The sequence below is a fragment of the Coenobita brevimanus genome, chromosome 89 (assembly GCF_032717465.1).
Source record: "Coenobita brevimanus isolate Jiangsu-jjx chromosome 89, ASM3271746v2, whole genome shotgun sequence".
Lineage (NCBI taxonomy): Eukaryota > Metazoa > Arthropoda > Malacostraca > Decapoda > Coenobitidae > Coenobita > Coenobita brevimanus.
Window position 1 is genome coordinate 22,770,849 of NC_137042.1, and position 24,712 is coordinate 22,795,560.

Sequence of the window (24,712 nt, forward strand, 5' to 3'; positions counted from 1 at the left end):
CCACTTTCTATTCCAGGTCCTTTCTTTCCTCCTTTCGCGTCTCTCCTTCCTTCCTCCCTCCCTTTCTCCCCACGTGCTTACTTGATTTCACCCACTTCACATCGATAACGTATATTTCCAGTTCACTCTTGCTGCTACTGGATCGCTCCATTCACCTTAAGAGTGCCCCTTGGTGGTGCTTGGGGTAAAGAATGCTGTCTAACCTCTCCAGCTTGAAATGTCTTCCCTGAATTTAAAAAGATGTCTAAAAATGGCAAGAAAAGTGGGGACAAATTGGAAAAGACGCCATGGAATTAAAGGAAATATATGTCCATGAATTATATCTACATCCTGCCCCACATGTACCTCCCATTCCACAACACAGTCTCTCCACCTCCGCCTCCCACTTCTTGCACAACTCCTAAGCTCCTCCACATCACTCTCTCAGTCCACAATATAACCTATTCCACTTCCTATATCCCTTAACTTCCACTGTTTTCTACCATCTTTTAAAATACCGAGAACTTCCTCTTCGAATCCTTTTCACTCCTCATATTCCTCCATATTTTTTTCTTCCGTCAGGTTATGAAATCTCCACATTGTCCTCTTTCATCCTTTCCTTCAACTCCTTTTTATATTCTCCTTGGTCTTCTAAAATATAACATTCTCAGAACATCCTGTTCCACTCCTTCAATCCACCAACTTTCAGAGATATTATAATTCTCTTCAACTACTTTACCACTGTTCCACATCCTCCTCTTCCATTTCTTCCTTTCACATCTCAACTCATCGCTCTTTTTCCATTTTCTACCTCTTCTTCCAATACCTTATCATTTATCCACACCTTTTTCCTCCTCCTTTCTTTCAGCTTCCTCCAACCAGCAATCATCTTCCAGGTTCTACTTCAGCTTTCTAAATTATCACCCCTTCACACTCTCCTCTTTCATTTTCTCCATCTTCCAAAATACCCAATTTCTACAGCACCCTCATTCATTCCTTAAATTCCTTCCATTTTCATCTTCCACTGCTTTATCATTCCACCACACTCCTTTTCCACTTCTTCTTTCAACTTCCACCTCTACTTCCGTCACTATTATCATCCTTCCGCCCTATCTTCCTCTATTTGTCTCCACCCTTCCTCCTTCCTTCTCTTCTCGCTCTGTTTGCCGCATTTCCATTCCTGCCCCCTTCCCCCTCCCTCTCTCATTCCAAGGGTTTCCTCTCCAACTCCCCCTCCCCTTTCACTCTCCTTCCCTACTCTCCCCTTACTGCACGTCTCCACCCTTCCTTCCTCTTACATTCCCATTCCAAGTCCTTCCGCCCTGTCCACCTACTCTCCACCTCCTACCCACCCACCCCGCCCTTCCTTCCTCTCTTTCTTTTCCTCCACGTGCCAGAGGAGGAAGTGAATCATTAATATACTGATAAACAGATAAAAGGAGATACAGATAAACAGATGGAGAAACAGACATACAATGATAATTTGAAGAAGGTGGGATGAAAGGAGAGAATAGAGAATGGGAAGAAGGTGAGATGAAAGGAGAGGCTAGAGAATGGGAAGAAGGGGAAGGAGGTGGAAGGAGAGAGAAGGGGAGAGAAGAGAAAGAGGGATGGAAAAGGTGAGAGGAGAGAACAGCGTGAGTTAGGAAGACGGAAGAAGAGGGAACATGGAAAGGAAGAGGGAATGAAAACGAGACGAGTCACGGAAGGGAAAAGCTGAAGGCAAGAAGTAGAAGACATGATGCAATGTGAAAGGAAAGTGGAGAAGGAAAGTTTGACTAAGAGGCAATAAGAGGGAGCAAAATATGAAAGAGGATGAGAAAGTGGGAGCATGATGGAGGTTGAGGAAGATACAAATGGAAGAAGGAAGAGGAAGTAGGAAGAGGAAGAGAAGGAAATTAAACTCACGAGGGAAGCAGGGAGGGGCCAGCATAGGAAGTGATGAGTATTGTTTTTGTTGAAGAGAGTCTGGTCATAGTGATGAGGGGGGGGGGGAAGGGGGGAGACAGAGGGGAGGCGGGAGAAAGAGAGGTCCAAGGAGGAAGAGGGGGAAGGGATGTGCAGGAGAAGGGAAAGATGGGGGCAAGAGGGAAGAGAGTGGGAGACGAAGGAGAGGGAAGAAGATAGGAGGAGGTGAGAGTGAGGGTGGAGTGAAGGAGTGAATTTGGAGAAGTGAAGGGTTAGATGAAGATGATGGGGGGACTAAGGTAGATTAGAGGGTTATGCGGGGTACAGGATGAATTAGGTGGAGTACGGGACGGGTTAGGTGGAGCTGAAGGGCAGGTTATGTGAAGCAGTGGAGGAGGTATAGTTGAACAGAGGATGGGGATGGGTGGAGCTGTGAGGGTCAGGTGGAGTCGAGTATGGGATTAGATGGACTAGAGAATGGAGTTAGGTGGAGTAGAGAGGGCTAGGTGGAGTACGGGAAGGGGTTGGGTGGAGTACTGGAGGGGTTAAATGGGGTAGTAATGGGGGTTAAAGGTGTAGTGGAGGATGCTGAAAGTACACGAGGGAGGTTAAGAGTTGACGAGGGGACAAAAAGGAGTACAGAAGGTGAGAGACGGAGTAGGTGAGGGTGTTAGTGACGGGTTGGGCTTGGGTTACATGTGTTCGAATTAGGTGAGAGGGGGTTAGGATAGGGTAAGAGGAGGATGGGATAAGGTTACAGGGAGTTAGGATAGGGTTAGTGGGGGTTGGGGTAGGGTTAGAGGAGGATGGGATAAGGTTAGAGTGGGTTGGGATGAGGACTGGGAGATTAGGTTATGGTTAGTGGTAGGAAAAGGAGGGAGAGCAGTTGGTAATGAAGAGGAGGTAAGAGTGGATTTATATGGGATGGGAGAGAGTGAAATGGGATGGGAGAGAGTGAAATGGGATGGGGGTAGGATCATAAGCGGTGGGGGTAGGGTTACTAGGGGGTAGGGCCATTGTCCACCTTTTTCTCCCTTCTTTCTTTCTGCTTCCCCACATTATATGGTAATCATCCCGGCAAGCACAGGGGAAAAGAGAGAAGGCGCTGCTGACATCTGTAACTGTGGTATTTAGTTACTCTATTAAAGTGACGTGATTTCCCTCTGTATACAATCGTCTGATGTCAGCAAGAATATTCCGTCGGCCAGAAGTGAACTTATTAGGGTTGTGTGTGTGTGTGTGTGTGTGTGTGTGTGTGTGTGTGTGTGTGTGTGTGTGTGTGTGTGTGTGTGTGTGTGTGTGTGTGTGTGTGAGAGAGAGAGAGAGAGAGAGAGAGAGAGAGAGAGAGAGAGAGAGAGAGAGAGAGAGAGAGAGAGAGAGAGATCAAACACCAAGCATGAGATAAGAGCAACAGGAAGAGAGGGAGATTGGAGGGTCAGAGAGAGAAAGGGAGGAAGGAAGAGAGAGAGAAAGGGAGGAGTGCCACAGAGAGGTCACAGGGAAAGTCGTGAAAGGGGGATGGGGGTGGGAAGTATAAGTTAGCATGCTGTTGCGGAAAGGGAGGGGGAGGTTGAAGGGGGAACGAGAGGGGGGCAGGTAGGGTAGAATACACGGCTCGGTGCGAGAATTAGAACCGGCAAGATAAGCCACAGCTGGATGAAACAAGGACGGGGGTCAAAGGCCATCAGAAAGGTACACAGAGGAGATAGGAAGAAAATTAAAAGGGGGAACACATGGGGACATAAGGTTAAAGGTCATCACAGGGACAAAAAAGGTCAAATGGCATCAGATATACATTAAGAGGTCAAGGCGAGACGAGAGGACAAAAACGGGTCAAAGGTCCAGGAATGCGAACACAGATAATTCAAGAGGTCATCAGGCAGGGACGAAGAGAGGTTAAGGGTCACCGGTTAGATGGGGATTCGGAATATTGGAAGATGAAATAAGGAGGAAATGAAACAGGAAGAAGTTAAAGAAGGAAGAGATGGTGACAAAAAGAAAGATGTGAGAACATGTCCAAGTGGGGGGAGGTGAAGACAGAAAGAGATCTAAATGGGAAGGGATGGCGAGAGAAAGAGGATAAAGAGAGATGACGTGAGGGCAGAATTGTGAGACAGGGAATGGGTCAGTATAGATAGATCACTACTGTGAAGCATGTGTGAACAGGAAGATGAAGTCAGGGAAGACTGAGGACGAAACAAGGATGAGGTCTGAGATAAACAGACTTACTGTTCCTTTTCAAGGCTGTTTACTATACGGTACTGGGTAAGTTATAACTACGGTGTCGTTCCTATAAGTCAACGACAAAGGTTGAAAGGCAGGAAGAATGGAGGTCAAAAGGGGAGGAGCCGGGGTCAGGAAGAGAAAGAAGAGGTGTGGACAGGATGAGGCCAGAGAGAGAGGAGGGCGGAGACAAGGATGGACGAGGGCGGGACGTGAGGGTGGCAAGTAAAGCTAGGGCGGGGGCGAAGTGGGGCGGGAAAAGGAGGGGGAGGAGGAAAGGGGATAAGAGGGGAGGGGCGGGTGGGACTGGGCGGGGGTGGCACCGTTCCGGCCCCACGATCCAGCTTCCGGCGCCCAGCATCCAGCCTCACATTGTCCCGTAATCTGGGCCGACGCAGCTTCCGGTCGTGTCGGAAGTGCGGCCAGGGAATTTTCCGACTCGTAGGTAACCAGGTGACGGCAGTTCCTTCCTCTCGACGCCACCCAGGGGTCGTGGTGGGGGGCGCCACTCCCCTCAACTCTCTTCCTTTCCCCTCGCTCAATGGTACGACATCCCTTCTTATTTGTCACACACTTGCTCCTCCTCACATGGCAACAATTTCTCCCCTCCCCTGCCTCCGTCCCCCCCCCCAGTCACCTGCTTACCTGCTCCCCACTTTTACCTCGCTGCCCATCCCACACCTGTCTACTGTACCTGCCTCACTGCCCTCCCCCCCTTACCTGCCAACCAGCCTTACTGCCCACCTTCTGCCAATTTGCCTCACTAACCCCCTAACTTGCCTCACTGTCTCCTATTAGCTGCCAATCAGCCTCACTGTCCCCCCTGACCTGTCTTACTACCCCTCCCCCCTTTCTTGCCTCGCCATCCCCTCAACCTGCGCATTCCTACAAGGCGTCCCTTAGGCATTCAAGTGCTGCTTTTCCCACAGGTCTGATTCCTCGAGGAGCTGGAGGGACCCGTGCGGACCTAACCCCCCACGTTACTATGCTCTCCTTATGACTCTGTTATCAAATTTTACTTCATATAAATTCGTATTTGGCCAGTATGGATGGTTGGCTATCACTCTCCCTCTTAAGGTCCGATCCTGCAGTGCACCACACATGGACCGTGTACTAAAGACGGTAAGGTCTGTGTAGTTTCTCTCTCTCTCTCTCTTTCTCTTTCTCTTCACATACACACGCACGCACAGGTTTACGTGTTGGTGATCGTAAGGGAGGGAGGAAGAGCATCGAGGGGAGAGACAGTGGAGGGGAGGAAGGGAGATAACCGAGGGAGGGAGGGAGGGAGGGAGACAAAGGGATAGAAAGATTGGTGGTGTTGACCTGGGCGGAGGTAGCATCACTCAGGGAGGCACTGGAGGGGGAGAGGGATGGGAAAGGGAGAGGGGAAGGAAGGGGTGGAAAGGGAGAGAAGGGCTGTGGGGTCGAGGGGGGAGAGAGGGAGGGTGGGAAAGGGAGGATGGTGCGAAGAGAGTAGAGACTAAGAGAAGGGGGTGAGTGGAAGGAGTAGAGACAGACAGACAGACAGACAGAAAGGGACAGCGAGAAACAGATAGATGGATAGATAGACAGACAGACAGAAAGCGGGGAGAGGTGGAGAATAAGTTGTGGGGGTGAGGAAGAGAAATATTAGATGGAGATTAGGAAACGAAACAGCTGAGAGGGAAAGAAGGAAACAGAGGAAAAGGGAAAAGTGGAGGGGAGGAGAGAGAGTGAGAAGAAAGAAAGTGAGAGAGTGTGGGGGGGGAGTGTGAGAGAGAGCGGCTCCACCACACCAACCATACCCGTAGTTCCGGTCCCCTACGCCCCCCTCCCCCCAATATTTCGGAACCAGGCTACAGCGCTTCTCCGGGTTAACGGGGGAAGGGGAGAGGGAGGGGAGGGGGAAGGAGTGGGGGAGGGGGAGGGGGAGGGGGGAGGAGGGCGGAAGTGTGAGGAAGGGCGGTGGGATACGAAGGAGGAGGTAAAGTGATGAAGAAAGAGGGATATGGAAGGAGACGAAGAGAGATGAAGGCAAGGGGGAGAGGGATTTGGAAAGATGAGGACGGACAGACAGGGGGAAGAGGAAGACTGAGGGAGAAAATTAATGGAGATGAAGAGGAAGATAGGCGGAGGGAAGAATGATGATGAGGGATGGAGAGAGGGAGAAGTAGTGGGAAGGTGAAGAGGGAGGGATGGAGGGAGATTACAAAGAGAACGAAGACAAGGAGGTGAAGAAGAGGATGTGGAAGAAGCCGCCGAAGAACAGCAGAGGAAGTGGACAGGAAAGAGAATAGCAAATAAAAAAAAAGAATTAAAAAACAAAAAGAGGTGCGGGAGAAGAAGATATGGGAAGGATGGGAGAGAGAGAGAGAGAGAGAGAGAGAGAGAGAGAGAGAGAGGTGAGGGGAAAAGTAGATATAAGAGGTGAGGAGAGGGGAAAGGAGAGAGAGCTGGAGTGGGAGGGGGTAGCAGGAACGGTGGGGGAGAGGGGTCGGAGGTCCCACGCAAACCAAGAGGTCAGAGGACGGAGAGGAAGGAAGAAAGACAGGAAGAGGAAGGGAGGAAGAGGAGGGACAGGAAGAGGAAGAGGATGAAGGAAAGCAGGAAGAGATCGCAGGGAGGAAGAAAGGAAGAACAGGATAGGAGGGACTAGAGGAACGGAGAGAGGAAGAAGGAAAACAAGAGGTGGGGAGAGAGAGAGAGAGAGAGAGAGAGAGAGAGAGAGAGAGAGAGAGAGAGAGAGAGAGAGAGCTAGGGACTAGAGGAACGGAGAGAGGAAGAAGGAAAACAAGAGGTGGGGAGAGAGAGAGAGAGAGAGAGAGAGAGAGAGAGAGAGAGAGAGAGCAGGAAGGGGGGACTGAGATAAAAAAGCAGGAGGGCTCCATAAAGAGTGAGGGTTGTGGGTTTTGTGGTGGGTGGAGTGAGGGGAAAAGAAGCACGATGGCCAGTGAGGGGAGAGGGAGAGGAGAGAGCAAGAAAAAGAGGCAAGAGCAGGAGGAGAGAGACAGAGGGAGAGGGAAGAGGAGGATGAGGAGAGAAAGGATGGAAGAGAAAACAGGAAAGGGAGAGACGGAAGGGAAGAAGGGAACATGGGGCACTGGTATGTCAAGAAAAGAAAGACGGAAAGGTAGAGGAATGAGAAAAGAAAGAGGGAGATGGAAGGGGAAAGGGAATGGTAGGTAGGTAGGTAGGTAGGCAGGAATGAAGGAAGGAAGAAGGGCTGAAAAAGAGGGAGGGGAAGGGAAAGGTAGGAAGAGAGGAAGGAAAATGGAGAGAAAAGAAAGACGGACAGTGAAAGGGAGAGGCAGGGAGTGAAGGGAGGGAGGACAAGTGAGATGAAGTGAAGGAGAAAATGAAATAGTAGCAAGAAACGATGGCTAGTGAGAGGGGAAAGGGGAGGAAGACAGGGAAACGGTGACGTGGGGATGGATATGCGAGGAGTAACGATGAGAGGGAAGAAAATAAAGTGTGTGTGTGTGTGTGTGTGTGTGTGTGTGTGTGTGTGTGTGTGTGTGTGTGTGTGTGTGTGTGTGTGTGTGTGTGTGTGTGTGTGTGTGTGTGTGTGTGTGTGTGTGTGTGTGTGTGTGTGTGTGTGTGTGTGTGTGTGTGTGTGTGTGTGTGTGTGTGTGTGTGTATTTGCGAGCGCGCGCATGAAAAAAAAGGAGGAGAAAGAGATCGTGAGGAGAAAGTAGTGAGAACAAAGGGAGATGGTGTGGGGAGAGGGCTGAGATTTGAGGGCGAGGAGATGGATGAGAATGAAGGTAGAAGGTATGGAATGAGGAGAGGAGAGGCGAGGAGAGGATGGGGATACGGATGGGGAGGAAGAGAGAGAGAGAGAGAGAGAGGATGGGGATACGGATGAGGAGGAATACAGAGAGAGAGAGAGAGAGAGAGAGAGAGAGAGAGAGAGAGACAGAGAGGGGGGGGGAATGGGAAGAGAAATACAAGGAAGCAACGAGAGATAGGAGAGAGCGAGGAGAGAAGGGGGGGGGGCGGAGGGCAAAAGGAAAGGGAGAAAAGACACGAGTGTGGGATGGAGAGCCGAGTGAGAAAGGAGAGGAGAGGAGAGGAGAGGAGAGGAGAAGAGAGAAGAAGAGAAGAGAAGAGAAGAGAGAAGAAGAGAAGAGAAGAGAGGAGAAGAGAAGAGAGAAGAAGAGAAGAGAAGAGAGAAGAAGAGAAGAGAAGAGAGAAGAAGAGAAGAGAAGAGAAAAGAGAAGAGAAGAGAAGAGAGGAGAGGAGAGGATAGCATAACAAAGGGGAGGGGGGGGAAAGATGCGAGGGGAGAGAGTGAAAAGAGAGGGAGAGGTGAGCGGCGAGGGGAGAAAGCAAGAGGGTGAGGGGAGATGCAAGGGAGTGGGGCAGGTGAGGGAGCGTAAATTAGAGAACTGAGGCACCTGAGACGGGGTTACGGGGCTACCTGGGCTGTCTGTGGAGGAGTAAGACGATGGGTTCGATTTTTTCTTTTTTAAGAGAAAGAAACAGTCTAGAAGCCCACAAATTCGAGAGAGAGAGAGAGAGAGAGAAATACAACAGTACATGCACTAAGTAAGTACACACACATCTACGGCACACATGTAGCCTACTAAGGTATCGGCACCGTAGGAATGCTGTTGTGTAGATGGTTTACGACACGTACCACGGCACTGCTTAAAAAAAAAAAAAAAAATGAGTACAAACACCTGTACTGTAGATAAGCTGTAAAAAAAAAAAAAAAAAAAAAAAAAAAAAAAAAAAAAAAGATATATATACCGTGACTATGCACCTGCCAAACACGTGCACGGAGCAGGTGGTGAGACATAAATCAACGTGTCTTTGGACCAGTCAAACATGTGCACAGAGCAGGTGGCGGTACAGAGGCACCTGGAGGGCCACCTGGGAGTGAGGGGCGGCATCAGCAGGCGTGTACGGTCCTTACACTGGATAATCTGCAGCAACGCACAAAGGGCTGGCTAGGGCGGGGCTGGAGGTTCCCATGACCCCGCGGCCCTCACCACCGACATAACAGGCCCTCGGGACGTGATGATGCCGCCCCGGGCCATAGGAAATATAGGCAAGACCAAGAGGATGGGGATGATGGTCATGAGGGGTGATGGGTTATCCAGGATGCATATCGGCGACCTGTGCTTCGAATCATTTCACGTAAACATTTCCCCTGTCATTATACGCTCCCTACCTGATGGGCAACCCTTGCAGTTAATCGCTCCACTTCACTGCCATAACGTCATTTATATTTCCTTCCTCCTGCTAACTCGGAATTTTATTAATCTTAGGAAAGGATAAATGAAGACTGTAAGAGTATGTAACGCCTTAAGTTTGAAAAGTCTATCCTTGGGGGAATATAAATTCTGGAAATGCCTACACAATAAAAAAAAAATTGTAATGATGGGGTTGATGCAAAGGGAAACCCGCCATCAGGGGAGGAAATATTTGCGTGAACTAATATAAAGGGTCCCCATCTGATACGAATCCTGGATATGTGCTGCACCCGCGTCAGTTTCCGTCATTAAATATACACCTTTGTCCGCGGCCACGACTATACCTGCACATGGAAAACTTAACCATGCCAATTTTCATAAATCGTCAAGAGGGATTCTGACCACTCAATATTACCCACTTCAGTTAGAGGACGTCATTTTTATCGTAGCTTTTCTGTTACCTGACAATTTTGCTCAACTAAGAAGCGCATCCTAGCACTGAAGTGATAAATGAAGGCAGTATTGAATAACTGGAGTTCGCGAGTCTCCCTTCAGCGGAATACGCTTGTGAATACGCTTGTCTGAATGACAAATAAATATAAAAATAATCATCGAAATGTAGGGACTGCTGGCAAGGGATGATCGTCACGTGGGAAGTGTGTATGGGCAGAGGAAATGTTTACCTGAAATAATTTAAAAGAATAGGTGGTTCATTGGTGTTCAGGATGTGCTCTGTACCTGCGTCAGTTTCCGTAATCGCATATACACCTGTGTCGGCGTCCGTGATCAAACATGTACACGGAAAGCTTAACCATACCAATTTCGGCCAACATACGAATTTTTTATTTCTATCTATCTATCTATCTATTGCCAGACGTCTTAATCTAGAGAATGGTCAGCTCAGAGAAACCTACCTGCCTATCTGTACCCAAACGCCTTAAGCCATAAACGAGTAATCTTCAAGCCACTCAGCCCTCCACCATCAGGCTGCCCTATCTGCATCACACAACACCCTCACTACTTTTTCTTCCCCGATCCTTTCATCTCATCTTCGGTCTCCCCCCCCCCCTCTTCACCTCACTCACATACTCTCTTCTTATCAATCTCTCATTTTTCATTCTCTCCACCACTGTGAAAGTGTTAAAGCTTCCCCCAAGAATTGCCATGACTAAGAATAACGAAATTTGTTTATTCCGTCCAAAGGAAAACGATGTCATTCAAAACACACACACACACACACACACACACACACACACACACACACACACACACACACACACACCAGAGTTACTAGATTCGTTTATGCTCATGTTAGTTACAGTATCACCATCACTTTAGGAATCTGAAAGATAGATGGAGAGTTGGGAATGCGTCTAAATTATGGCGTTAGAGTCGACGGAATGAACCGTATACTCGTTGCTATGAGACTTCGCAACACTTAACAACCGATTTATTTTGCGTATACGACTTTAATATGCAATTTTACATTATTTATATCGATACGGTTTCTTTGAAGGCGTGTATGATGGTACTGACTACTAAAATTACGGCTTTTCATTCTATTTTTCCTAATCTCTGAGGATTTTGTGGAGATAAAGGAAGACCTTTCGTGGTGGAGGTCAGGAGCATAAACCACAAAGTCTTTCACTACGAGAGGTCCTTCCGATGATGAGTAAAACCATTCGGACGTAATAATTAAAAAAAAAATAATAATAATAATAATAATAAAATGAAAAAACACTGATGAATAGGTGATGCGAAATCTACTAAGCCATTTCGAATATATACTACCTATCGTTAGCTTAGTGGAGGAGGGGAGAGGCAGCTAGGACAATAGTGGCACAAACAGAGGAGAAGCCAACGAAGAGCGGGTGGGGGTGGGAGGGGCCTATTGCATGAGATGATGGGGTGAGAAGTAGGAAAAAAGGAGGGGACAGAGGTTGGGGGGGGGGTGATTAGAGGGGATGAGAGAGGCTAGGGGTAGAGACAGCAACAGGGAGGATGGCTGAATAAAAGAAAAAAAGTGGGGGTTAGAGAGGAAAGGAAGAAAAAGGAAGGGAGGCGAGAAGAGAGGCTGGAACCAGTGAGGAAGGGAGAAAAAAAGGGAGCAAAGAGGAAAGGAGGAGAGAGAGAGAGAGGGAGGAAAGAGATTATGAGAGAACAGCAAAACAGGAGAATAAAGGGAAAAGAAAAGAATGGATGGGAATGAGAATGATCACGAGAAGACAATGGAGGGGACAGACTGACGGTAAGTATGTGACAAGAAGATAAAAGACAAGACGAAGACACGGAAATGAAGACAAGGGCGAGAAAGGAGAAGAAAGAAAGATTAAATGAGGTTACCTGAGTAAATGGGAAGGGAGGGGAAGCGGGGGGAAGGGGTTGCAGGACGGTAAAACGAGAGACCTGGGGAAAAGGAAAGGAGAGAGGAGTAGGAAGGAAGGAAAGGAGGGGAAGTGAGGTGAGATGAGGGGAGGGGTGCAGGAAGTGAGGGGTGCAGTCCGGCCTCCACCTGCCTTTGTCCGGTCCGCCACCTGAGGGAGGGGAGGAGGGGCACTCAGGGCGGTGTTGTGGTTGACGGAGCCGCGTGGGAGGGGAAGCGAGGGGAGAGGAGTGAACAGAGAAGGGAGGGGATGTTTGGGAAGATAGGGGAGAGAGAAGGGATGCGAGGGAAAGCGTGGAGGGACTGTAAGGGGAATGGATGTGAGGGGAGAGGGAATCAAGTCAGGGGTAAAGGAAAGGCAGGCGAGGGGACGCGTGGTTGAGCTGAGGGGTGGACTGGGATATGATAGATGGCATATGAGGGTATGACAGTGGGCAGCTGAAGGGCTAGGATGTAAGGGGATGCGTGGAAGAGCCTCTAAGGAGAGCAGAGAGAGATGTGACGGGACATTTGGAAGAGGCAAAGAGGAAGCGATGGGAGGGCATCTGAAATGATGGATGAGGAAAGGAATGTGAAGACAGACGTTAGAGGGGATGCGAGGGGAAGGAAACGGAAAAGGATGTGGAGAAAAGACGTACGGCAGAGGATTCGAGGAAAGAGGGACATGGTGGAAGGTGTGGGTGGCATATGAATGATGGTACACAAGAGGGAAGGAATGTGTGGAGAGGTAGGGATGTATGGGTAGAAACACAAGAGGACGTAGAAGTAGGCATGAGTGGGGAGGGGAGAAGCGAGGAATGGAGGGGAGACACGTGGGAGGGGATGAATGAAGAGAAGGATGGAACAGGAGAGAATGCGTGGGAGGGATGGGGGAGAGATGCGAGAGGAGACGTGGCGGGAGACCGGGGCAGGAATATGAAAGGAAGGGCATGTGAGGGGAACTGTGTAAGGGGAAGGCGTGGGAAAAGAGATGTGAGGGGAAGTGTAATAAGGGAAGTGAGGGGAGGCTTGGACTGGATAATTAGGTCATCACTAAGTCTCCTAAAAACAACAATAATAAAACTGACCACGATTACGCATTGTCTGATTTCTTACCCTTCTTTTAAGCCCTTCCATCTTCAAGTTGGTCATTATCATCATTAATATCATCATCAATCATCACCATCAGCATCAACAACACCGTAAACATGATCACCGCTACTACCAAGATAATTATCACTCTTTTCACCACTACTATCACCAACATCATATTATCAATATTATTATTATTATTATCATCATCATCAATACCATCATCATCATTGCCCTACTAAAACTTCCAACGTCAAGCTCATGAATATCATAACAGATAATTGCATAACTTCATAAAAATACGAATGCATCCCTCATTCACTCCTCTTCATCACCATCATCATCACCACCCTATTCCCACTAGCAAATTAACTAGAAACAGGAAAAGAGGAAAGTACAAAACAAGGTAACTATCAACAGAGTGAAATGGCCCACAATATATCTCTGCGTTTCTCACCACCACCACCGCTATCCACGAACATGAAATAAGAGTAAAGCAGGAAAACTATAGAGTGAAATGGGCCAGAAATCCATCCACTCATCATTCAAGTCATCGCAAAACACGTCTCCACCCACAGCTTCGCGTTTCTATGGACAAATATGAACAGAAGAAAGAAGGGCGTAAAAAGAGCCAATGTAATTATTATTCAACATACCTGACCTGTCAACAAAAACACACATGACCATCCTCATCCTAAAACAAAATGAACGCACGCACGTACAGGCAAAGGTTACAAACATAAACATCACACTAATTATCTATCTATCTATCTATCTATATATATATATATATATATATATATATATATATATATATATATATAAACGGGCGACTAACTCTTTCACTCTGTATCTCTCAACATACAATGACACAAATACATACACTCACTCGCAAAACGTACACAAGGAACCACAACACAGAATCTCTCTCTCTCTCTCTCTCTCTCCTGATGCTGGAGGTGAATCATCGTCACTTCCTGACTGGCTGCCTGACCAAGGTGACCTGCCCGCTTGACCAATCACCGCCCTCCTCTCTCTCTCTCTCACACACATACACACACACACACGCAAAGTCCGACACAATATGCAGTTAACACCATGAAATAAACAATGGTGTCTCCACTTTATATTCGTTACCTTCACACGATTTCATTCAGCTGAAGAGAAACTGATTTTTTTTTCTATTTAATGGGGTTAAGTATTCTTCCTTAAACACTCCCCAAATAATGACGTCCTATTCATTTCACTCTCCCTAACACCAAAGGATTTTATTAAACTCGAAAGTCTTTGAGTTCTGAAGGGGTTAAGTAAGAACGAAGGTGCGGGATCAGAGAGAAGGGTCAGGTTGGCGGGGGTGGGGGTGGGTTGGGGTGGAGGTGGGTGATAGGATGGGGGTTACAGTAAGGGCTAGTGAGGGCGGAATAGGGGTGATGAGGGTGAAGGGTCAGGGGGTGAGGGTAAGGGAGTGGGTGGGTGGGGGGGTGAGGGGTGGACAACTTAACTTTGTCCCCGAAGTTTGTGGTGCGTGTCTCCTTCCCCAGCTGCTAAAAATAAGTGGGTGGGTGCGAAGTGGGCGGCAGGTGGGTGGGTGAGTGGAATGTGAGTGGGTGGGTAGGTAAGAATATGATGACTAAGAATGAACTGTGTGATGTGGTTGGCTGGAGAGAGATAAGTGGATGAGTAAAAATGAATCAATGGTGTGGATGAGTGAGTGCCTGTGGGGGAGAGGGGATCATGTAGGTGTGTGGAATAGGTGTAACTAGGTGGACTGATGGATGTGGATGTGGATGAGGTGTGTGTGTGGGGTAGATGGTAGAATGAATACAGATACGGGGATCTACTCGTAAACTGGGTGGACTGGTAGAGTGACAGATGAGTGGATGAATGTTAGAGGGTACAGGCTGTGTGGAATGAGGTAGGTGTGTGGATGTAAATGGGTGGGTGGGTTTGGGTGTAAATGGGTGGGAGTGTGGGTGTAAATGGGTGTATGGGTGTAGATGAGTGGGTGGGTGAGCAAGTGGCCTGGTATGAAGGTGAGTGTCAGGAAATGAATTAGCTGATGGATGTCAAGGTTGCTAAGCAGGTGACGGGAAAACAGAGAAAAGTAGGCAGGCAGGCAGGTAAAAATAACAGGCGGTGAGGTAAGCAGGCAGGCAGGCAGGGAAGCTGGGAGGCAAGCAGATAGAAAGAACAGGTAGGCAGTATGATTTGCAGGTGAACATGCGGGGACGTCGGCAGGCAAGATGGACGAAATCGAAAAACAGGCAAGACAGAGAAGGAGTCAGGCAGGCAAGCAACATTAACATGGTACTACTATCAGGAAAATTTGTTGGTGGATAACCATGTGTGGATAATGACGGACAGGCAGGTAAGCAGAAAGGCAGGCTGTAGAAGGATAAGCAAATAAATATACGTAAAGACAAAAAAGGTAGGCAGCAGGCACATATGGAGAGAAGAGAGAAAGCAAAGACGGGTATTAGGTAAGTAACCAGGACAATATGAGGGATGACGAACAAGCAGGCGGGCAGACAGACACCAGACGGATAGGCAGACTAATACAGCCAGTAAGTGGACAGCCAGATTAATATGGAGGAAGAAAAACATACACGAGAACAAGTAGGTAAGCGAGCAGTAGATGAACAGACAGGGAGGTGAATCAACAAGGCTCATTAAAAAGCCAATCAGGTGTGTGCATGGCAGGTGAACATAATGCAGGTGTAGTGGGCAGGGAGGGTGGGTGAATTTTAGAGTGGTGGACGGGAGGGTTGGCAGGTGGGTTGACGTTAAGGTAGGTAAGCACAGCACTGGAAGGGTCATGAGGTGGGCAGGTGTACCTGGGTTAAGTGTTCATGGTGACTGGTATAACGACAGTAAACGAAGGTAAAACACACACACACACACACACACACACACACACACACACACACACACACACACACACACACACACACACACACAAAAGTTTCCTACAAGCCTATACTGAATAAATTGCTTTTTTAAAAGTTTCTCAACTAATGTTATCAATTTAGTAGCCTTGACCACTTCAACCGGAGGGACAAGAAGGAATGGTTTAAACCAGTTAGTTCACACTATTTTTTTCTTGGATTTTCATTGCTCTATTTCCATGATTTATATGAATATACGGTATATCAAATGGGACATTAACTTCATTCATTGAACCCAGTGTTCTCCTTACTTTTTTTTAATTTATTTTTTTTGCCAAGGCAGCCATTGTCAACATCAATACAAGCGCAATCATTCAAAAAAAAAAAAAAAAAAAAAAAATCTGCACCTTCAGAGATTCTTCTATGTAAATTCTAACAACGAAAATGAAATGACAACCAATATTAAACAGTCGGGTCCATAACACTACAATATTACACACATTTATCATTAAAGCAGGGTTAGTCACAGGCTGGGTGGCAGGTTTACTTTCCTCGCTACTTTCCTCGCCATCACTACTCCTAGATAAACAAGAGTCCAACGCAAACCTAACTAGTACTGAAGAGGATGGGTTCAAGACAAGCAGCTGTGCTTTATTAATTCTAGCTTAGTTCAGTTATCATCATTAACATTAATCACTACTAATTTTCAGAGGACATGAAAATTAAAGTAACTTTTTAGAATTTCTATCGTTTTTATTATTATTGTTATCATTATTATTATTATTACTATTATTATTATTATTGTTGTTGTTGTTGTGGCTATTATATATATTTTTTCGCGCAAATCAAAATAACGCTTCAGTAAAAAAAATAATATGGAAGACGTAAGCATACTGGTACTGCGCAGGAGGGAAAAAAGATCAGCTACCATAGTAGTCCTGATCATTTAAGTCACAGGAAAACAGTTTACATCCCTGGTGGCGCTTACAGCATTATTTAAACTCTCTCTCTCTCTCAATCTACCGTGGGACAAACTAAGTAAACCATTCTTCTTGGAAAAGGAAAAATTATCCGTAAATTCTAAAAGCCATATTTGACCCCTTCGGAATAACGGGTTTCCTTTAACCTGAAAAAAAATTTATCTCGAAGCAAGAAAAATTGAAAGGAAAAAAAGAAGCCACAGCACTGATGGGTACATGGATTGCTTTTATCCCTTCGCTACGAGAAACACATCCTAATGTGATGAAAGGGAAAGGGAATACAGTTAATAAGACGCCATCGTATAGTAGTGTTTAATCAACACCAGAAAAAAAAAAGTATATTGGGAAGAGTAGGAGGAGGAGGAGGAGGAATACAAAGGTGTAGGAGGAGGAGGAGGAGGAGGAGGAATACAAAGGTGTAGGAGGAGGAGGAGGAGGAATACAAAGGTGTAGGAGGAGGAGGAGGAGGAGGAGGAGGAATACAGAAGTGTTAGAAAAAAAAAAAAACATGAAACTCACCGGTTGTTTCACGGCGTTCGTTAAAGCACGTAGTAGGAAGAGGGTTAAGAGAACAAGTAGATGAGGGAGGAAGGTACGAAGAAAGGAGTGGATAAGGAAAGAGGAAGAGTAACAAGAGAAAGAGGAAAGTAGGGAAACATGAAGGAGAAGCTAGGAGAACAGGGTGAGTAGAATGAGAGAGGATGAGAAGAGGAGGACAGGGAGAGAGAAGGAGAGGAGGGAAAAAGAACAGGGAGAGGAGAAAGGGGGAGGGTGTGAGGAGGAGAGGGAATAAGGAAGAAAGGGAGAGAGTAGGAGAAGAGGAATGAAGGAAGAGGAGGGGAAAATGGAAGTTGGGGGAGACGACAAAGGGGGAGAGAGGGTGGGCAGAGAGATATGAACCATGGGAAATGGAAGGGAATGGGGAACGAGGGAGAGTAGGAAGAGATTGTGGAAGTCGGGAGCATCGAGAAAAAGGAGGGGGTATGGGAAGAGGGAGAAGAATCTAGGAAGCAGAAAGGGAATAGGAATGGGGGAGAGTAGGAAGAGAAGGTGGAAGTCGGAGAAGACGAAAAAGGGGGAGGGGAGGTGGGGAGAGGGAGAAGAACCATGGAAGTGGAAAAATAGGGAAGGTGATCAATACAACATTTCCGGTTACTTGGTACACCACAGATCCGGTGAATATTACTACGGCCTCAGGGGCTACTCTGGGGGCTAGGCTAGGGTTAAGGTGAGGTTTAGAGATTATTATGGGGCTATTCTGGGGTTTAAGGGACTATTTTGAAGGCTAAGGGCCTACTCCGGGGACAATACTAGGGGCAGTTATTGATACTGAGGCTATTCTGGATAAATCTGAGGGCTCAAGATCTCTTCTGAGGTGCTTGGGGTTATTCTGATAGTGGTGCTTGAGTTAATGCTAGGACTTAGGGCTCTCTTCTTGATGTAGTGTGAAGACGGGCTAATATGATATTTAAGGGATTATTCTGAGAGTGGGCCTATACTGAGACCTCCAAAACAGCACTCTGCCATCATATCTAAAGCCTCTTGAATCAAAGAATAGCCCCAGTAGCACTCACAATACAACAATACCCCCAAAATAGCCAAAAGAGCCCTCAATTATTACAAAAGCCCTAGTATATGACGGAAAATAGGGGCTATTTGGCTAATTTGGCTATTCTGAGTAAGCGTGAGGGCTGGGTCTACTCTGGGATTTTTTTTTCCCCTGGGGCTATGCCAGAGTTTCTGTGAGCAATGAGGATACGGAGAGAGAGAAACAGCAAGTTCCTGCAAATGGTAAGACAAAAACAGATAATATAATACCATGTGTTTGTTTACTGCCTAACGCCGAAACCTGTGAGTGATGGCCTGAACAAAAGAACAACCAGGTACTTCTGCCCTAACCCAACAACGATCAATCTTCCCACAACACACCAACCTCCATTACTGCACTTCGTCTCTCCACCACGGTCGTCTCCTCCCAACCACCTCGCTCTTATGCACTCTCCTAGTCAGTCTCTCACACTCAGTTCGCTCCACATGGACAAACCACTCTTAAGTGCTTCTTTCTGCTCTCCTACATCACCAGCCTCTTGTTCGTTCAAATCTTCCCCACGTCCTTTATTTGTTTATCTTTCACTCCATACAGTCGTCACAACAAATCCCATCTGACCCGGGGACGCCATTTCATTTTACTTTCACCACTTTCTGGAAAATTTATGAAGCTCTGGAAGACTTTGTAAGCTATGCCCGAGTCAATGAAAGTTATATCTGATCCCTTCAGTGCGAAAACTGTCTCCTAAGTTATATACAGTCCAGACGAAACAAGAATTAATTACATAAGTCGTCATACTGAAAAAAATAGCCCTTCTGCCCGTGACGTCATTTTCATTCTTGCTTCAATCCCTTCAATCCTATGATGTAATTTACTGTTTTATTCCTGCTATCTCCATATGATATTATTCAGCTTCTCGGGGGAGCCTCTTATAGTGATGGGGTAGATGAAGACCAGATCTAACCTCACTAGTTCAAAAATTCTTTCTAAAGCTAAGTAAAAATTAATCGAGTTAGCTAGAATAAATCTTGAAATGTACCTAATAACCTGAAGGGGTTATTGTTACAGTGCAAGATGACTACCTTCACTACAATGTCGTATTTTGTATTTTATTCTTGAAATACCTCCAGACAATTGTATTCAGCTTAGGAAAGGCTCAATAAATGAAAGTATAATAAACAGATAAATAAACTCTGGAACTGTCTCCCTCTGTCTGTATTTCCTGCTTTCTATGATCTCCAGTCTTTCAAACGCAGTGTGTCCACGCATCTCGAAATGATCAGATCTTGAATTTGGCTCTCTCTTGTATTTTGTTCTTCTCTTGGATGAAACAGTTTTTGCGGGCTCGTGGCCTTTGGTTCCTTCTTCCTAGCATAAAAAAAAAATAGCATAAAGTAAAAGTCGCCTGGAGCACAAAGAATAAAATAAGAATCATCGCAGAATGGGTAAGGTATAGGCTAACAGGCAAAATTTATCACTAAAGATGAGTTGTTAACGAAATCGCCCAAGCATTCTTTTAACATGGGGTGGTTTAAAAACATGATGCTGACCAAAAAGCTACATTGTGACACAGACAATAGTGGGAGAATACAGTTGCATGGTGTACAGTACATTACATTATATCCGTGGTTTTCTTTACTGCATCATTTCTTTACCTGGGCCACACCAGGGGTGGGTTCATACTCTTCTTTCATGTGCCAAAGAAAGACTGACAATGCGACCTATAAAACGGACAACAGACAGATACCGAAGTAACTGAGTGGTAACCAACCTAACGTGAGTGGCTAACCGAGTGGCAACCGAGAGATAGTGTGGAGTGCATTTAACCCCTTCAACCCCAGAACATCATTTTTACTTCATTCTCGATCCTAACAAATTATTTCCTTCAGTTTAGTAGACTACCGTAAGTTCAGAAGAAAAAAAAATCGTCAGGAAGTAGCAGGATGTAATCGACAAGCGCATTTCACTACCGTTTTTTTTTTTTTTCCTCCATTGCAAATTATAGAAATGAGATATGAAAAATTATACTGTTGCCTCTTCTGTCATTCCAGTAAAAATGCTCATATTCTTTCTAGCATTCATGGCGATTTTCTGACTTTTTCCCGCTGACTATTAAACTGCAAAGAAAGATGAGAGGAGAAAGCCTTCCTATTTTCTTTTTTTCTTTTTTCACACGTTACATCTTTTCTGTGACTTTAATTTTGCCACGCCAAATACCCTCTTAAAAGCCACAAGGCCTCCTCCTGTTACCTGTACGTCCCATGTCCTCCTATGTATCCGTCCCATTACTATCCCAACCTCACTCCCTTTTTTCCCCTATTCCTCTCCTTCCCTCATCTTTTTCTTATTCTCTCTCCTTTTTCCCCTTCTATTTCCCTCCAGTTCTCTCCCCCCTTTTCCTCTTTTTCCTTTCCTCCTCACTCTCCCTCTGCTTCTCCCCTTCCCCAACTCCCTCCTTTCCCCTTTCCTTTCCTCCCCACTTTCCCCTTTCCTCTCCTCTCCCTTCGCCCTCCCACCCCCCTCGCCAACTCCAGGCCAACTACAGCGTCCAGCCCATTACATAAATTTGCTCCCTCTTCCGGTGACCTCTCTCTCTGCTCCACTTTCCAGACCTGGCTCCACCTTGCTCCACCCACCCCCCTCCACCCACACATTAACTCCACCCCGTCCACTCACTCACTACGCCTCAAATGCCCCCTCCACCTCCCAATCTCTCCACCTGGTCTTCCTGTCGATCAATGTGTTCGTTATCTTCCACTATTTGATTCTTCCACTTCCATCAACTCCCCCTCCCCCCCCTCTCTCTCTCTCTCTCTCTCTTTCTCTCTCTCAAACCTTCCAACAACTTCCCCTCTTTCTCTCTCTTCCGCCAAGCTTTCCTCCGAATTTCCCCTCATTCCAACAGTCGAGTTACAATCTCCCTTCTACCTCTCCTCACTTGCCCAGTCTTTCTCCACTTCCTCTCAACCTTCTTTCGCTTCCTCTCTCTCCATCTCCCTCCCTGCAACTCCCCTCACTCCACCAGCCGTTATCCTATTTCCCCTTACTCCACCTCCCTTCCTTCTACTTCTCCCCATTCTACCTCTCCTCATTTAACTATAATTTTCTTCAGAGTCCTACCACTAACTTCCTCTTCCTCCATCTCTCTCTCTCTCTCTCTCTCCCCAACTTTCTATCACCCAGTTTCCCCTCCCTTAACCATCCCTCTCTCCAACTTCCCCTCACTCTGTCTTCCTCTCCTAAACTCTTCCTCCCTCCGTCTCCCTCCCTCTACTTCCCCTCACTCCATCAATCTTCTCCAACTTTTCCTCCACCTCCTTCTCCTTAGCTTCACCTCATATAAGCAGTCATTCCCCAGCTGGCATTACCTCTCTCCACTCCCTTTCATCTCCCTTTCCCTCTCTCCATTTCTCTCCACCTCCGCTCACTCTGCAAGTTTCCTCCAGCCTCTCCTCACTTCAGCCAAGAGAGGAAAGAGAAAGGAAGAGAAGATAAAAGGTGGACAACAGGAATGAAGGAGGAAGAGGAGGAGAGGTAAAGAAAGAGGAAAAACAAGAAAGAGGTATACGTAGAGGGAGACTATGGCTGGAAGAGGAAACAGAAAAAAATACAAAGGATGAGAAGAAAGAGTAGGAAGAATGTTGCCTACAAGTAAAGAAACGGGAAAAGGGGCGAGGAGGGAGAAGGAGGGAGGCGAGAGAGGGAACAGATAAGAGCAACTGACAGGTAAAGAAAAGGGAGGAGAGGAGGGAGAGGGAGAGGGGGTGAATGGAAAGAAGGGGAGGAGGGAAGAGGGGAGGTAGAAGGGAGAGGGGGAGGAATAATGAGACACAGAGCAGGTGGTGCAAGTAAACCATGTAACATGCGAGAGAGAGAGAGAGAGAGAGAGAGAGAGAGAGAGAGAGAGAGAGAAAGAGAGAATGACAACGGAAAAGATGTAAGTGAGAGTAGTGTTCTGAAAAGAGGAATCGTTACCAAGTAGGGACAGAAAAGTCAGATCCTTTTAGTTAACACTATCCCTCACTGGGTGCGGCGACAGGCAACGGGATGGAAGACAGACAGACAGACAGAAATGGTAAATCAAGAAGGGGTGGGGAAAACAATGAATAAAATTTAAAAAGATGCACAGACAAAAAAAAGGTAAAGAAAGAATCAATGAAAATGAGAGGGGAGGGGGAAAGCGGAGACAAAACACCCATCCTTCCTCTCCCTCCATCCTCTTGTCTTCCTCCCCTCGTGTCCATGTCTCCCCTCCCTATCCTTCCCTATTTTCCACCCTTACTTCTCTTTTTCCTTCTCATTCACACCCTCACTCTTCTCTCATCCTCCTCTTTGTTTCCATTTTCCCCCCTTCTCCAAACCTTATCATTCGCTCCTCTTCCTTCCCCCCTTTCCCCCTCTCACTCACTCCGCTTCTCTCCTATCCCTTCCTCTCAATCCACTCTTTCTCATTCACACCATTAGTCCTCTTCCCTCTTCTTCCTCCCCTTCTCTCCTCTTTCTCCCCCCCCCCACTGTTTGCTCTCCTCGTATCAATATCTCTCTTCCTTTCCACCTCACTCCTCACTTTATTTCCTCTTTCTCATTCACGTCTTCACTCCCCTCCCCATCCATGTTTCCTCCTTTTCCACTCTTCACTCCTGTCAATCTCTCCACTTTTTCTTCCTACCTCTTCCCCTCATTTCCCTCTTTTCTCGGCTTCTCCAAATCACTCCCTCTTCTCCATTTCGCCTACCTCCCCCCCCCCTCCATGTCCCCTTCCCCTTTCCTCTGGCTTCGCCAGATCATTCTCTCTCCGTCCAGCCTCCTCTACCTCCCTCTCAGCCTTACTCCCCTACCCCTCATCTCGTGTCGATCTCTGCCCTCTTTTCTTTCCCCCTCTCCCTCCTCCCCTCTATTGGCACACACCTGGTGAGGGCGGAGTGCCGGAAGCTCCCCCTTTCCCCCCTCACTTCCCTTGTCCCTCACCCCTCACCTCACACCCCCTTCCTCCCTACCTCTCTCTCTCTCTCTCTCTCTCTCTCTCTCCCGTGTTGTTCTCTATTCCTTCTTCCTCTTTCTTTTTCCTACTCCCGTGTTCCTCTCTATCCCTTCTTCCTGTCTCTTTCTCCTACTGTTCTCCCTTTTATCTTCCTTTCTTTATTTTCATAGTCCTTCGCTATCATTGTCCCTCATCCCTCCCCTCACAACACCTCTCTTCCCACCTTCCCCTCTCACGTGTACCTACCTTTTTCTTTCCCTCCTTCCCTTATAGCCATTCCCCTTTATCCTCCCTTTCTGTGTCCCTTATCCCTCACTTCCCTTCTCTATTAACCCCCCTCCCCCTACCCTCTCTCCTCCATCATGAACTATAACGTCCTTTTAGTTTCAGTCTTGCTGCTACCTAACAGTTTTATTAAATTAAGGGCAAATATGCAGCAATGGGAGAGCTAACGGCGGCAATAACTAACCACTCCAGTTTAAAATGCGTTCCTTAACTTGAATAAAATCATGTGGCTTTAACGAGAATAACGTTAATTTAGACGTACTTGGGAATGAAGAAATTAATAGTAGGTGCCAGATTGTCTTTCCTGAGAGCAATGACTGAAAATCCTCCAGTCACCTTAATGTTAATTATATTTTTCTTTCAGTGAATGACGGATACCGGTACTGCGCAAAGAACAGAACAAATTATAAGTACCGAAATCACTGTGCAAAAAATGAATAAATAATGTGCCTCCGAAATTAGTAAAGTAAGAGGTGATTAGAAGACTCCTAAATCACAGACAATGCCATCGCCTACTTCACTACTGCTGTCCTGTCCTCCTCTTCGTCTTTTAAATTTCTTCCCTCTTCCACTCCTCTTCTACCTTGTTCCCTTATTTTCTCTTACCCTTCTTCTTTTCTGCAATCTCACCTCTCTTCTTCCCCTCATTTAACATTACCTGTCTTTTCCCCTCCCCCCAATTCCTCTCACTTTACCTTCCCTATCCCTTCTCCTCCTCTCACTCACCCTCACTCCACTTCCTCCGTCCCTCCTTTACTCTCTTCCCTCCTCACTTTCCCGTTCTCTCCCTCTCCCTTCCCTCCAACTCCATCATTCCCTTCCTCTCCCCTTACTTCCCCTCATTCCACCTTCCCCGTCCTTCCTGCCTCCAACCTTCCCGTTCCCCTCACTCCCTCTCTCCTATCCTCCCTCTTCCCCTCATTTCACCCTCCCTATTCCCTCCCTCTCCCCTTTATCTGCCTCTTATAATACCTCTTTCTCTCCCCCTCCTCTCACCTCCCATGTATCTCCCCTCATATCCTATAACTGCACTCCCCCCATCTCTCTCTACTAACCCTCCCCTCACCACAAATTACCCTCCCTCCTCTTCCTTCCCCCTCCCTCTCTTCTCCCCCCTCCTTTGTCCATTGTGAGGGCCGGATGCTGGTGAAGGTGATGAGGATGGTGACGATGAGGGCAAGTGGTGGCAGGTGATGATGATGATGATGACTGTGACGGTGTTGGTTGAGAGGATGTAAAGGTAGACGTAATGATATGGTGACGGTGACGATGACAATGATGATAACATACG